Consider the following 16,062-nt stretch of genomic DNA (forward strand, 5'->3'; position numbering starts at 1 on the left):
AAAAAAAAAAAACGGTTTATACCGGCGGATCCGGCAAAGGATTCTCCAAGCGCTGAAAGATTCGATAATGAATAGTATTATTTGCACGTCAGTATCGCCGCTCGCCGTCACGCTAATAGCAGGCGGCCCACTAACGACAACAATTATTCTTTGTACACGAAGCTCATTACTCCGCGGCCGGTTTGAAACGCTAAATTTGCATTCCGCCAGACGGAGAATGATCATCATCTCGTTTCTTTCCACAACGCTGAATCGACTTGCAGCGTCGAGCTGCTTCCCCAGTGACCGCTGACTGTTGTACAAATTTACCATTACAAATCGTCCAACTGTGACAACACCTTGAATATTTTAGGGGGAAGATTTATAGGGGACCTCGGGAGAAGTATCGGGTAATTTTTCTTTTGCCCCTTTTTCGGTTCTTCGGGGTGAAAACAGCCCCTGAATGAAGATAAGTGTTGCCCTATTTCCCTGTGTATCTTTAAAACTACAGTAAATATAAAAAAATGTTTATAATAACAATTTGATGGCTATTTGTGCCTTATAAGACGATGCTATTAAATTAACGAAGTTTCCTTGTCAGAGACGTCATTTTTCAGGCGATTTTTAGAGAAAAAAAAGTTATTAGATAATTATTATGTAAGCCGAGGGACTTGAAATTTTTTATACAATTTTGGCCAGGTTTCAGGAGAGCACAGTGTAATTTTTATGATATTATCTTAATTATTATTTAAGTTATTACACATAATCTCCCGCAGGGGACGTTCTGAATGGCCGTCACGATTCATGTCGTTGTACTCATTTGAAACGGAAAAATCATGCGAGTGTTGTTATCGTCTCTACTAGAATAAAGCAAAAGAATGTATTTTGACAAAATGGCAGCCACGTAAAGCAAGAATATCATTTTCGTCATGAAAGTCTTAACTTGTTCAGGCGATAAAAGGAAAACTATTGCAGATATTGAGGTAATTCTAGTAAAAACGATAAAGGAATGTCTATTTTATACGTGTGTGAAGTTCGGAAGGGATTAGATGATTCGTTATTGAGAAAAACGCGTTTGAAGGTTTGCCGCACTTATTTTCAAGATACTACACTCTGAGAAAATGCGATAAAAAGAATCGATTTTTTCGACGCCTGCGAATGGGAATACCCTTTATGTACGGTCTGACTGGTACATAATAAAAAAAAAGTTGGATCAATGAATCATCTTGAGACGCACAGTATCATCGAGACGTGAATGGTTTTTGCGGTGATTGATAGCGATTAGGATTTCCGGGGAGGTAAACTGATGTTCCTCGAATGATCCTTGGTATCGACGAGTGATTAGAGGGCTGATGAGGCTAATTGTAATAGCGACGAGATATGTAGGAACGTGGCTCGTACTCGGAAGTCTCGATGCTAACTGCCTTAAGAACTCCGGTCACGAAAGCCTCGGAAATATCGAGTTCTTGCTAGGGCTAGTTTATTGGACTTAATAGGCGGCCATGTTCGAGATACTTTAATTTCTAATTCAATGTATTTTATATTCCACGGCACGAGCTCTGTATTTTCTTACGTTCGTTATGTTCCGTTCATTCCCGAGGAAGATTAATACCGTGTAATTGCCTATACTTCACTTAACGCTCAAGATTATGTAAATACCGCAATAATTCAGAGAGGTAGAATTAAGTAATCTCCAGCTCTCTATGATTTCCTAGGAAAAATTCATTTTCTCAGCTAGTCAGGTACGAGGAAAAGATCTTAATTGAGGAAGAGAACTAGCCTACTATGGTTAGTTTCGAATACCCCGTGTAATTATTATAGAAAAAAACCAATCAACTGATATTAAAGTTACATTTTCTTGCAATTATTTTTACTTATGTGGGAATGGAAGTTTCGTGTGAATGTTTACAACGAGAATGCTGGAGAGGTTTAAGTGTGACCGAGGAATGTTTGGGTCAGAGGAAGAAGAGTGTTTGAGACAGAGTGCGTCACTTAGAAGGCGTCAATTTTATGTTAATGTTTATTTTATTCACTTTGGATTACAATTTCGTTGAACACGGTTACAACGTCTTTTTTTTGGGGTGTATTTATACCAAGTTTTTGGGAGGAAATCAAGAATGCATTCGTCTAGGAAAAGTCAAGAGAGTACAGGGATACTGAGAGGATTTATTGATGATAAGATAAGGATTTGGTGGGAAAATGCCCTGAGTGCATTAGGACGAGGGTGTGGCGATAATTAAATAGGAATGTGTGTGGATAAGGACCAGGATCATTGGACTCAGGATTCGACAGGTGTGAATGAAGAGTGCTTGGTCACACAAAGGTTCAGGTGGACGTGATTAAATGCTATCTAGGATAGTCTGAAACGAATGAGAGAAATAAAATAACAGACCGAGAGATAGAGAGAGTGTGAGGGTGCAAGAATATAGGGTGTGCAAGGCAGTTAGAGAACTGAGACAATAGCTTTTTGGTGTTACGAGTCCTGTGCTAATATAATTATTAATTTTCACGTGGGATTTCTCTTCGCGTTTCAATTAAATTCATTCAAGTCGCGAGTATCGTACACCCCAAATTTTCATGAAATATGCGCACCCCGTAACTTCAAAACCGCGTTAAAAAGAGGAGACTCCAGTGTATTTCTGCTTCTTATCAGTTGCCACAGAGGCAAATAGGTAGAAATCTTGTCTGAGAGTCAATTCTTGATTGACCGAGGCCTTTCTTCAACAATCAGCTTCTAGAGCACTCCGACAAAACAATCGCATACATTCTAGCCGTGTCGAAGGCAGCAATTATCGCGACGAAACACACCTCGTTCGAATCACCGTTCGTTCTCGCGCATCGCCAGCAATGCACTCGGCATGCAGTCTCGCATACTAGACAACAAGCCATGTTTCATGGCACTTAATCCCTCGCTGACCAAGTCGAGATCGCGCGCGATCTTCGCATCGTCCTGTGCATACCGTGTTACGGACGTTCCGCGTGAAAAGCTAAACAACCCTGTCGAGCACGTCGAACGTGCTTCGACGAGCTTGAAACTTCTTTTCTGCGATATTTTCAGGCGAGCGAATTTTACTCGCCTCGGAGCAACGCATTTTGACGCAACTAATTCGCCGAGGTGAATTTTACTCGCATGAAATAAGGCATTTTGATGCGAGTAATTAACCGAGGTGAATTTTACTCGCATAAAATAAGGAATTCCGATGCGACTAATTGGTCGATGCGAATTTCGCACATTTAAAATAAGGCAAATCGAAATGATAACGATAGAAGGAAATTAAATTACCGAATCGTGCAAAGAGCATTTAAACGACGATTATCACGTTTAATAACATTATGTTTAATTCAGAAATTCAAGATCAGAGGAGCTTGCTAGAAATTGAAAAATAACACTATCGTTCAAAATACTTTCATACTCGATATATAACTACTAAGTTTAACATTAAAATTGAAAACTCTTTAGAAAAATTTACATTAAATTCCACTGATAAATAATTTCCTATTTGTGCGCATAGCTAGTTTTTTCAAGACACATTTCAAAATTCAATTGGTGAACAAATTTGTCGTGTAAAATACACATTTACCACGTATCGCGTAGAATTCTACGGAAAAATTCAACTGCACCGTCGAAATAAATTTTTATTACAGATTATCCAGCAAGGAGTAACAAAATTAAAAAACCGGTAAACGAGGAAGATTGATTTTCAATTCTTTTCGTCAATGTTCAACAGTACCATATAAGATCATTCGTATCCAATTAACTTTATCGAAGAGTATATATATATGTACAATAACAAATTTCTAAGGCACGGTTGTCCCAAATTTCCCAATTTATTATGCCGTCATCGCGGAGCATTGCAACAATTTGTAAAAAGCAAAGCACGATATTGTTGATTTAGTAGTCACGTTTAAAATCCTTTTAATTAAAGTACGCCACGCAGAAAAGTTTCGAATTCCCCGTCCCGCTCTCCCGGAACCCGTTGAATTCTCTATGTACACAGCTTGGGAACACACGGATTTAATTTACAGGATGCACGATTCGAGTAACTGCTGCCAAACTTTGAATTCATAGCGTGGCATTACTAGCAACAATAGGGTTTTAATTAATTACGTGTAACACTCAAAACGTGTGTACTTTTCGGGGACAACGTGTTATTGAAGAAATGAATTACCGTCGAAGAATACTTGATACCGAATATGTATTTTCCCCTCTCGAATGTTGCACAGGGTGTAATAAATTGTAGCACGAGGTTACGAAGTTTCGAGAGTTCGGAGATGGATCTTCTTAATTAAAATGAAACTTTCAAAGCACACGGAATATCATTCATAGTTTCACGTAGTTCTCCATTTTCTAACTCGAAAATTAGTCGTTTTTTTTTCGTACAGATGTTTCCCACAAAAGAAAATCATTTTCGAAGTAAAATTTCGTAAATTTTGTTTCCATATAGACGTTTCCTACGAAAGAAAGTAGTCTTCCAAGTAAAATTTCACGAATTCTACAAGTTCTGTAAATTTTTTGAATTTTATCAATTTTATAAATCTTACAAATTTTGCAAATTTCACATATTCTATAAATTATCTTATCTTCGCCTTTCACAGGATACTCCTTAAAGTCAAGCTTGCGACACTTCAATGCAATTATTAACCGAAATCTACCAACTCAGAACAGCGATCGTCATTTACAAATGACACGACCAAATGAATTCCACTTTTACAAGCTCAAAGCCAGTTCTAACTGTTCCCGCATACACATTTAAAACAGAGTACACGTGCCTGGAGGTTACATTTTCGATCTTCAGCAGAAACGGCAGAACAAACACGAAACAACGAGACAGGGAATGGAACAACAGAACAACTAAACCAGTCGACCAGCTACCGTGTTCACTGATACACATTTCTCTTATATACCGGGTGTAACCGAAATATGTAGTCAAACTTTCGTGTCGTATTCTACTCTTCTTAAGGATGAAGAAAGATCGTATAAATTTAGGTACGAAAACTCTTCCTTTCCGAGATATCGACACTTTACGTTGACGCTTAGTGTTGTAAGAATGCTTCAAACTTGTCTAAAGAAACTGCTGAGAATGATTTCCTTCTGGATCAGTAAATACATGCTTCACTTCATACCGACGTTTCAACGACTGTCGAAGATGTTCAGAAGTTCTTAGTCCATTCCTCATCCATAAGTAAAGTAAATTTGATATTAAGAATAAATCACCCTGACAACATTTTCTTAACTATCAAACGTTTAGGTAAAAACTGATTTACTAAAAGTGTGTGTATCTGCAAAATTAAGAGTTCCTGGGCCTGCTTTTATGTGATGATTTTTGATCCTTAGGAAGAACAGAATACGATACCAAAATTTGGACACACCCTGTATATATAACGTAACATTAGTCAACGTCTTACACTCCCACCATTCTATCTTCTCAAGCTTTGAAGCTTAGCGCGAACACGGCCACAGAGCTGAACCATTGCGTTCTCTGTATCAACCTAACCGCGTCCATCAACGATTTCAAACAAACTTTCGGTCTAAGATGGTTAATCTTTAACTGATTAAATAACAATTCACTTGAACAATAGTAAATATGTTAAATAATTCACTACTGACGAGTGTCCAGAATTCAGCATAATCACAAACTTCTCCTAAATGTCAAAAATTCAAGCTCTCATCCTTTTTCACTTCTTTGCAAAATATACAGTGTCAAGCATTCAACGCAATCAAGTATCCAGGATTCAGCATAATGACAAATTTCCCCTAAATATCGAAAATTCAATCTCTCATCCTTTTCCACTCCCCTGCAAACTTCCCCCGAAAAAAGCACGCGACTTTCTCACACACTTACACAAACCAAAAAACGAAGAATACAATTTCCAGGGAAACCTCGTCGATATCGATAATCGAACGCTGGAAAATTTGTCTCTCCGCCGCCGCTTCGATCGCCGGTACCAAAATGGCCAAGCGTCTTCCTCGCGTTATCAAACGGGAGAGACAGGAATGTCGTCTCGGTAGGAACTCGAACGCGCGGAATCGAAGAGGCGACGAATTTCACGATCCTCGGTCCAGATGCAAAGTTAACGCGGGCAGCCACGACGCCGGTTAGTTAACGGCTCGTTGCTGCGAGGCGTCGATCTGTCAAAGGGACTGCGAAAGTTCGAAAGGTCCACGGAGGAACGACGAGCCACACGCCTCGTTCCACGGATGTTTCGAATGTCGGCGTTCGCTCGACGAGTCGTAAGGCACGCGACGATGAAAGGAGGACGTGTATTTGCTTATAGAGGCTCGCGCGGCCAGAATAGGGAGAAGAGCAGTTTTCCGTGCTCTCGCGCGCGTATGTGTGCGCGCGGTTTTATCAGGAGGAAATTAAGTTTGCATCGAGTAATTTAGTTTATTAGCTTTGGACATGCAGCAGAGCAATTCTCGGGTTGAAATTTGCCCAACGAAATTTGTTATAAACATGTTTTGCCTTTGGCTTCTGTAACTAACTGGAAACGTGCGACCCTTTTCTCTTTTCTTCGCCCCCTTTTTACATTTTTATTGAGAGTAATCCACTCTAGTCGTTCGTTTTGATGCTTTCCAGCGGGCCGGTTTTTCATAGTAAATAGCGGCTTTTTTCAGATACCGCGAGCTGTTTTGAAGGTAGTTTGGCGTGTCCGTTGAAATTTGTAGAATCTGCTAATTGGACGTTTCACGTTTTAAATAGTTATACCCCGCGGAGACACTCTTGCGCGGGAATGTTTCTTTCAAATCGTTCAATTAACAGGTGTTCATGTTTTATGGACCAGAGGTACTTCAACATTATACGCTGTTCGAACAATCGAGAACCGGCAGAAACAGTTAAAAGCGTTATAGCTTTTATATAGCTTAATAACTGTTATTTTTCGGGTTCTCTGTTTCGATATTGTATAAAGTTTCGTTGAAATCAATATGCAAGTATCGGTTCGCGTATTTTTGCAGCTCGTTCTTCGTGAGAAATTTAAGTACAGACTGCAATTTGCTGTCTGTTAAGTTTTAAGCTGTTCATTTTGAAAAAAAAAAACAACTCCACTAAAATTGGACACTTTTGTTAACGTGTTGCAAGAGAATTAATTCCGCGTACGTCAAAATTGGAATCTATGAGAGAAAGAAAATTCTTTTTGACTTTTGCCAAATTTTCACCTTAATTTAACAAAATACCAAATTTTCAAAGCATTCAAAAAATTTTAAAACGCCAAAACAGAAGATTTTGCGACCGCGACTGAACGTCCAATATTTTCATATCTACTTGTACACCGATTAAACAAGCCTAAGTAATTCGAACTGTTTCTCGTCCAAAAGCACTTTAGTTTAATTCGAAAAATGTAGTATCTTAGAAACGGTGTTTAGTAGAAAAATATGAGCCTGCGGATATCTCTCGTATCTGCTCTCTCACAAAGAGTCTCCACGACTCGAATAGACGCCCGTCCAAAGGACCACAGAGCGTAATGAAGCTCGGTCTAATGGATAAAAGTACTCAGATCGAGCGGAGAAAAAACATAAGAACTCTCTCGGAGGACTCGATAGTAACATGCGAAACGTGCGTCGGAGATCCTCTCACAGCGAATTACAAGGAGCTAAAGGGCGTAAAGAGTGGAGGAAAAGTTGGGACGAAGAAAAAAGCGGCGTAAGCTGGAAATCATCTTTCCGTAGGAGGATAAAAGGACAAAAGAGAGAGAGAACGACGACGAGATGTCAATTGGATTATCTCGTCGAATAAGACGAAACTATCAATAATAATGTAACCAAGTTCGAAGGTGTTATCGATTTCGACGGGGGTTATACATGCTTCACACTTCTCCCTCTTCTTTCTTCCCCTGTTTTATCACGATAAAAGCTTTGTTAAATTTTTACCGCCCCATCGATCGCGTTTCGTCTTGCGCGAGAGATAGAAAAAGAAGAAAATCGTCGATAGGGAGTCCACATCGATATCTTTGTTATCTCTGGACGATTCCATCGTGGTTTTTGCTGCAACGGATTACGCGCAAGCCGTGTTTGCTCCGCGTTTTCTCTTCGGATTTATAGGATCAGTTCTTTATTAGACTCTTCGTCCTGGAATTCGTTAAATCAACCGTGATTACTGTTTGGTCGACATTTCATGCTTAAGTTCGGAAGCAAATGTTGATTATTTGTTTATCATTTGTTTCTTTCTTTTTTTTTTTTTTTTTGTTACTTCGAAATGTTGCCTTTGAATTAACGCGCCAAGTGAAATTTGAATAGACCGCCCATTCTCTGGATTATTTTTACGTGACATGGAAAACTTGAAGTGCGGGGCAAAAATGGAGTGAACTTTTCGGTGATTAGATAGGAAACGTACACGCGTAATTGTACGTGTAGTTTGATAATAATTCGAACGAATGTTGCGGTTCTCGGTGGAAAAATTCAACGAAAATTACACTATCCTGTGAGTCTTAATTATACGGAAATTTTAATACCGCCTGTGGAGGAATTATTGAATAACTTTTCAATAGGATGTACAGCGGACGCGCGATGTTTTATGAGTTCAACAACGACGAACAAAAGCTACCGGGGCTATTAAAGCAATGAACGAAGTTATGATAATGTGTTAAACTTCGGGGAATGTCAGTGTTGGTTTAAGAAGTTCACGAAAGGTGGTGTAAACTTGCCAGATGAAGATCCAAACCGGAGAGCGTTAAATTCGACGTGGAGGCTTCCTAAAATTGATATTGTATTAAGTACAGAGTTAATAAAATACGAATAATCATAAATGATCGGTGAAGTAACTGAAAAGAATCGATCTTATTTTAATTCGTAAATTATATCTATCATCCTTGATATTAAAACGTATTTTGTAATTCAAACTTCTACAATATTTTCCACCTAACTTTATACGATCCTTTCTATCCAATTATTTTACATCAAAGCTCGTATTACACTGAGATCATAGGATTTTTATCGTCGACATCGTTACGAAATGAAACAAATAAACAGAAAATTCTCTCGTATATGAAAATTTTAAAAACCGACAAAATTATCAAATGAATTTCCTTTCATTGATGTACGTACTTAATTCCATTCCGTCAAGGCAAAGAGAACGAAATACGAGATACATACTCGGTGATCTAAAAGAACCAACAATGATGTCGACGTTAAAAATTTCTCTAAAAACATTCTAATTCAAACAGAGCTCTTATCACGTCCGTATTAACAAAGACAATCGCAGCTGTTCAATTTCTGTTCCCAATATGCCCCATTACCACCTTTTATTCGCGGTTTTCTCTTTTGTTTCGCGGTCAGATTTACGCGAACGCAATAAAGCGCGCGCGGCACGTAACGAGCGCGCTAAAAGCGCAAAATAATAGGTGTTCCGATAATCGAGATCCCGTGGCGTGGTTTCTCACTTATTGCGCTCTTTTAATTTACCGCGAATAATACGGGGAACACGTGAGAAAATAATTAAACCGGCGAAAAACGGAATCTTTAAATTGGTTTCATTATACCGCCCGGAGAAGGGAAGAAAGGAACGGAGCAGCGGAGCGTTATTTGCGTTACGAACGCCGATCATTTTCCGGAAATGACATTCGAGTAAACAATGCCGAGAAGTACACACGCCAACGAATACCTCTTCCAACGGAAGCAACACCTTGTGATCGCGCGAACGTGTAAAATTAACACGTGAAAATTCTTGCCGGTGAAACGATAGAAAGGAGAAAGGTGGATATGTGCAATTTATTTCGTCGTTCGTCAGAGAACGAAGTGGTGTAAATTTATTTTTATACTTCGAGAGAGAAATTAACGTCGAGTAATTTGATTTCAGCTATGGGAATTTCTACAATTTCCACGGTGTAATGTAATTCTCGAGGAACAAATTTATGTATGAACGCGTATTGTGGAAATTGTAGAAGATTGAACGTATAATTGTGTAGAAACGGGAATTTCGCGGGAATGTTCGAGATTAGGTTGTGAAAGAAAAGTGCACGATCGTCTCGAGTTTTTGGGTAGATGTGTTTCAACGTGTCCTGAGAATGTCTGCGTGGTTTCTTTGAATTAGGAAAGTTGAAACAGAGAAAGAGGGAATGTTGAAGATTTCTTCGCTCTTTCTTCTTTAAAATGATTCCAGAGGCGAGTTAGTATCTCTTGGATAATCAGAAATATTGAAAACGAGATGGTGGTATGTCAACCTGTTTCGCTCGATTTTTGAACAATTTAATTTAATTTTTCATGCTGCCAATTATTTGTGTTTGAAAAAAATCTGCGACATAGTGACTGAAAGTGTACGAGGTCAGACAGAAAGTGTCTGAGTACAGTATGTTGTTTGAGCTGATCTATATACAGAGTGGCTTAATTTCTTTCGATCACACTATATCAGTATGTTTTAAGTTATAACTCTTTAATAATGCTTCAAACGACCTATGTTCATACAACATTTTTTTCTCACACACATCCATAGAATACACTGGCAAAGTTTTATCAGAAACAATTGTGACACCCGGTATGTTGTATTTTCAAACCCTTCGAAAGCGATGGATTCATATGTGCGTTCACAAAACACTACGAACGCAGCCAATAAAGTCACACATATTTAAGCAATAAAAATAGTTGAAGTGATCATGAACTCACGAACGTATATTTGACGAAAATGTGACGTTCATACATATAATTTAGTTTGAAAAAAAAAAAAAATTGAAGTAGTGATAATAAATACTAACAACGTGTTATACACGAAGTCCTCCGTTCGCAAAGGTTAAGGAACCCTTTGAATATATTTACGCATTTAATATACACTTTTCTGAAATCCTAACTTGTTTATCTCACCAATAATTTTCCTACAATTGCGCACATTATTTCCAGCTGAACAAGTGAAACGAATAACGCGAGAAACGGGAAATTTTTCCAGCGACACTTCTCATTGTCCCTTATCGTCGAGAATGTTCACTCCATTATAAACCAGCAAAAGATACGTATCACACACGATAAAGCATCAAATCATCGCGCGAAAGCTCGAAATCCTCGCGACTAATTTTTTTTTTCACGCGCGGTGCGCGATGTTCGCTCGTAAGTCTCGCGTAAACTGCCTCTAATCCGAACGCTTATCTACCGGCGAGCTGCATAATCGCTAAAACATACTTCGCGTTTAAAACCTTTGATTACAAAAGCGGCTAGAAATTATCCGAAACCAGCCCGTTCTTTATTCCGTCCTACCCCTGCACCTCGGGACAGCAATTAAGAAATTTTCTTCCTTCCTTTTCTTCGTTTTATCGCGAATGTTTCGCGAGGCAAGAGGGAAGGAAAAAGGAGGAGAAAGAACACGAAGAATCGTGAAACACACACGCTGGACACGACGCGTTTTATTCCTCCCCCATTGGGCCCTTCTGATTAAAACCCTCCGCAGCGGCGAGATTGCGCCGCGCCCCTTATCACTGCATTATGCACGCGCGCACAGTGTATATTAACAACACTTACCACGTCATGCTACTTTACGGACCGATGAAATATTGAACAGCTCGGTTAATATCTTACTTCGTGCCAGTGCACGTTCGGGAGAATCATAGTGGTGAATATACATTGTTGGCCGAAACTTTCGAATCGCTGTAGAAATTTGTGTGTAACGAAGCAGAGAATACATATATTTCATGGAATATTTGCACGGTAGCACCTTATCTTAACTCGTCGCGCTTTATTGTTATTAATTAGCAATTTGAGCAATATGCTTTTGCACGCTATATAAATATTGACTTTCCTCTGTAGAATAGCTTTTGAATTTTTTCATTTCATGCATTCATTTCGAAGTTACAATTGTTTGAAGTCAGAAAGTTTCAATTCGCCTTTCGAAGTACCGTCAACTTCATCTACATTTTTTATAACTTTCCCGTCACATTTGCCATAAATAATTGTGCGTTTATGATGCCTTAGGACTTATAGAATGATGCCTCGTTGAAAGTTAAGGTGCCTGAAGGGGTACAAATTTTCGGACAACTTTTTTAACATCCTCCTTTCTCGAGGACGGTGTTAATCATTTTTCTGTTCGCTTGAAGAATCTTCGTGTATCGAAGTAGGTATGTTAAAGTAATTACGTATCTTAGATTTTCTCACTTTCTTTACATCGCTGTTTAGAGTTGTTCCGGAAGTTCGCTATTTTTCAACGTTAGTGCTCGTCGAGATTGGTTTTTAGCGAAATTTTAGCGACGTAGGGAAATTTGGCTTTCATTATATTACGAATAATTAGCAAATGCTCCATTATAAATGTAGCAAGTGTCTGGTTACTCGTGGATGGGGGTGAATATATTTATTTGTAAAGCTAGACCTTTTGGTATATACACAAATAATATTTGTGATATTTAATTTCACGAATTTGGTAGAAGTAATTGGATGTGAAAAATAAGCACGTGAGAAATAAAAACTGGTAGAAATATAGCAGAAATTTAATGGTAAAAGTACAACATGGATATTATCTGTTATTTGTTAATATTTGTAAAAAAAATTATTACTTGATACTAAATAAAAATTATTCATTATTTGTTGATATTCGAATGAATTCAGGACAGTTGGCCAAAGCGAATGTATTTCAAAACACGATTTAATTTCTTATTAATAAGCACAGAAGAATCTTCCAGACGTTTTTTAATACGAGTACGAATATATACAATGTGATACATTTGAACTGTAACGATATTTAGTAGGACGTAAAAGCGCGCCAAATTCAAACAGCGTAAGAACGTTTCACCAGCATTATCCAAACACTGCAATAAAATTTGCTTTATTTTTACCAATTCACCACAGGAATGATAACTGTTCTCGCAAAATCAACCTACTCTCAATTCCTCCGCTTAGTTCTTCGCTTAATTAAAAACAGAGAAAAAGTAGCTCGCTGTTAATATTTGAAACGTTAATTCCGAATCGATAGGAAAATTAGCGGGAACCTCGATACTCCTGCAAGTAGCCAAGCGGTTCCAAACTTGCCCGATATTGCATAGGACACACACACATCCGTATCTATGTGCACGTGTTTACACGTGTACGTTCGTCGGTGTGATTGTGTTAGCCAATGCGACGGGGTCGTGAGCGAATTTCATAATAATAATTTGATATTCCCACCGATCACAATGATGTAAATCAATCGTGGAACCGATTGCAATCGAGCAATTGAGCGCGATTCCCGCGGGTCCGTAGACACTTTCGAAGGAACCAGCTTGCAGGGGAATGCGTTTAAATAAATAAGGGAACTTGGATTCTGAGGGTCGATGCTTTGATAGAGTCGACGGTGATCGCGATAATGAAGTTGTTCGCACGGCTGGCGGCAAATACGCTTATTTAGCGGTGCTTAGGAATGTCTGACAAGTTTTCGAGGGTGTGAAATTAATAATGAAAGAAGCGAACGGAGCAACGAGTGAAATTGAGCGGGAACTCAATATCTGGTTACGAAGGATAGCATCGATTACTACCAGAGTTGAAAGTTTCAATTTTTCATAAGATTATTCATAGCTCTTTACGTGAGAATAAACGTACCTTCGCTGAGTTCAGATCAACGGTCCTAAATAGGTTATGAAAATATTAGTTTCACGTTGCTCGAAGAAATTTCACGAAAGAGAAAACCTTCTTCTCCATCAGATTCAATTAGCATTAAATTAAACCGTAACGAAATTACACGCTCGGCTATCTACATTCGATAAATTCGATTCTACTCATTTGTTCATTACTGCATTTTAAAATTATACCACCGCAACGCCATCAAATCTATTTGAAATATTTACTATTCCCCGTTTGTTCTGTTAAAACGAGAATGTATAATTATACCCAATTCATTTCCCGGTTATTCAAGAAAATTGACAAACAGAACGACCGCGATCAAATAAATCACGTTCCAACTACAAGTGGCTCGCGAAGAATCGAAAAGAAGTAACGCAAACGCGGAACAGCTTTCGAAAATCTACAGGAAACAGATTGCTCCCCACCGTGATCGTTCCAATCACTTCCTCATTACCGCCCGAAAAACACCAATTTCCCCCGAAAAAAATGGGATCCCCCGAAGCGCCCCGAGGAATCGAACAATCATCAATTTCCCCGAAAATCAAGCTCGATCAAACCCTCAGGAGGGGGAAAAAGCGTGGAGAAGAGAGCACAGTCCTATCTCGGTTCAACCCCGGGCCATTTTTCATCGACGCGTTAGACCGGTTCGAGGTGGATCCATAGTTCACGGTGGTAGCGAGGCGCGTCGATAACGCGTGCCTCGCGAACTCTGCCAAGATAAACCGTGTGCTCCGCTTCGTTCAAACTATCTATACGTGTGTACGTGTTTCTCCTATCACGTCTGTGTGCGTGTGTGTGTGTGTCCCGTATACGTGTGTTAAGTACGTAAGAAGCGTATCGTATCCAGCCGGGCGAGCTTTCTCTCTTCTGCGCGCTACCCCCCAGTCACCGAAAATTTAATTCCGCCGTGCAAACGGTGCGTTTCTTCGCGCGATCGTGCCTTGTCTTTATCTTAGGCGGGACGCGCACCTCGTCTGGAAACTATTAATGAGACACACGAGCGAGCCAGGCCTGTGTTACCGTGGGCTCTGGCAAGCTCCGTAAGCTTGGCCTCGCCCTGAGAAAACCTCTGCGAGCCGGCTTATCTGAACGCAGAGGCCAACCCTCGGAAACCCCGTAGCCTGGCCTGGCCTCTCTCCTCTCTCCGCCGTCTTATCGCTTCGTTCATCGTCCTGGTGGCTCGCGGGCGCGCAGGGCGAAAGAAGTTTGCTTTCCGGATAACGAGAGAACCGTCTCTAAGCTAAGGGACGCCTGCAGCGATTCGGCCAACTATGAAAACGCTCGATTCATCCGTGCCTTCCATCACGATCAACCTCTTCTTCTTCTTTCGTTCGAAGCGGCAAGGACAAGGGTGAAGGAGAGGAGACGGTGCTCGAGGAAAACGTTCGATTGTCCTTCGGGAAGGAAAACGGGCTCGTATGGCTTCGAGGAGACCGGTGTACCCAGGGACGCGAGGGAAATTCGAGGGGAATGTTCGCGGAGAAGTTGAAGGAGGTCAGATGATGGGAATCGTGGATAGTTTCGAGAGATTTGAGGATATCGGTGATTTCGGATTGTCAGGCTTTGTAATTGGAGAAGGAGAGGGTACCATTTTTTTGGAAATGTTTGCAAGGATATGGGGGATGTGAATAGAAGTATTGTGCAATTTTTTAAAGGTTAACGTATATTTTCCTATGTTTCTGTAGATCTTGAAAACTATAGTAGATATAAAATGCTGACTTTTTTTTTAAATTTTGCAAGTTTGTGGGGGACATCGGTAGAAGTATCAGACAAATTTTCTTTTCGCTACTTTTTGGTTCTTCACAGTGAAAATACCTCTTAAAGGTTAATATATTTTTCCTATTTTCTTGTATATCTTAATAACTATAGTAGACATAAACTTCTGATTTTTTTTTTTAAATCGACGATTTTAAAAATTCAGGTTTGCAGAAGTATCAGGCAATTTTTCTTTTTTGCTACTTTTTAGTTCTTCAGGATAGAAACATCCCTTAAAGGTTAATGTATATTTTTCTGTATATCTTGAAAACTATAGTAGATATTAAATTTTAATTTTTCTTAAACTTAGAGGTTTGTAGAAGACGTCTATAGAAGTATCAGGCAACTTTTCTTTTTGCTACATTTTACTTCTTCAGGTTGAAAACACCCCTTAAAGGCTAATGTGTGTTTTCCTATTTTCTTGTACATCTTGAAAACTACAGTAGACGTAAAAAAACTGTCAGAATGAGAATTTAAGGACTTTTCACGTCTCTATAAAGCTGTGCAGTGAAATTGTTATTATTTAACTAAGAAGCATCCCTCAGCACCCTTATTTTAAGAAATTTTAATCTTGCTACGTTAGAAAATATGTAGAACTTTATTATAAGTGCAGATATGCACACAAACTTATCTGACAGATAATTTCAACTGAAGCTCTCACCTCAGATGCTCGCTGTTGCACTTGCAACGATGCGTTAACCTAATGTATAAAAGGTATTTTCACCCCGAAGAACCAAAACGTAGCAAAAAAGAAAAGTAGTCTGATACTTAAATTGGGCTCTCTATAGAATTAAAAAAAAAAAAAAAAAAAGAATTTTTTTTCTGTT

The sequence above is a fragment of the Habropoda laboriosa genome, unplaced genomic scaffold, assembly GCF_001263275.1.
Source record: "Habropoda laboriosa isolate 0110345459 unplaced genomic scaffold, ASM126327v1 scaffold129, whole genome shotgun sequence".
Classification (NCBI taxonomy): domain Eukaryota; kingdom Metazoa; phylum Arthropoda; class Insecta; order Hymenoptera; family Apidae; genus Habropoda; species Habropoda laboriosa.